Genomic DNA, 416 nt, shown 5'->3' on the forward strand with positions numbered 1-416 from the left:
GAGGATGACTCCAAAGAGAGTCGAAACGTCCAAATACAGAAGACTTTAAGCTAACATCTGAGTATGGTTTTCACCTATCTTTGCGCCGTTCAACGTTGCCTGACTCTCACTAGCCTAATTTAGTCATACTTTTAATTTGTTTTTAATATTATCAATATTATAAGATAAGTAATTATAAGGTTCCGTATGTATAAAACAATATGACAATTAAAAAGAGCATAGAACCAATATTTAAACAAACAAATTAAATTAAATTATTATAGAATCATAAAGTTAACAAACGTTTCGACGAGGGGGTAACTACTTAATGTAATCTTGAAACAGAGTCCTCGAAATCATTATAAAATTCGTATGAAATCTCTACGTATAATCCGATAATTACATATACAACTACGAGAAATTATTGTATAATATTA

Source organism: Trachymyrmex cornetzi, unplaced genomic scaffold, assembly GCF_001594075.2.
Source record: "Trachymyrmex cornetzi isolate Tcor2-1 unplaced genomic scaffold, Tcor1.1 scaffold176, whole genome shotgun sequence".
Classification (NCBI taxonomy): domain Eukaryota; kingdom Metazoa; phylum Arthropoda; class Insecta; order Hymenoptera; family Formicidae; genus Trachymyrmex; species Trachymyrmex cornetzi.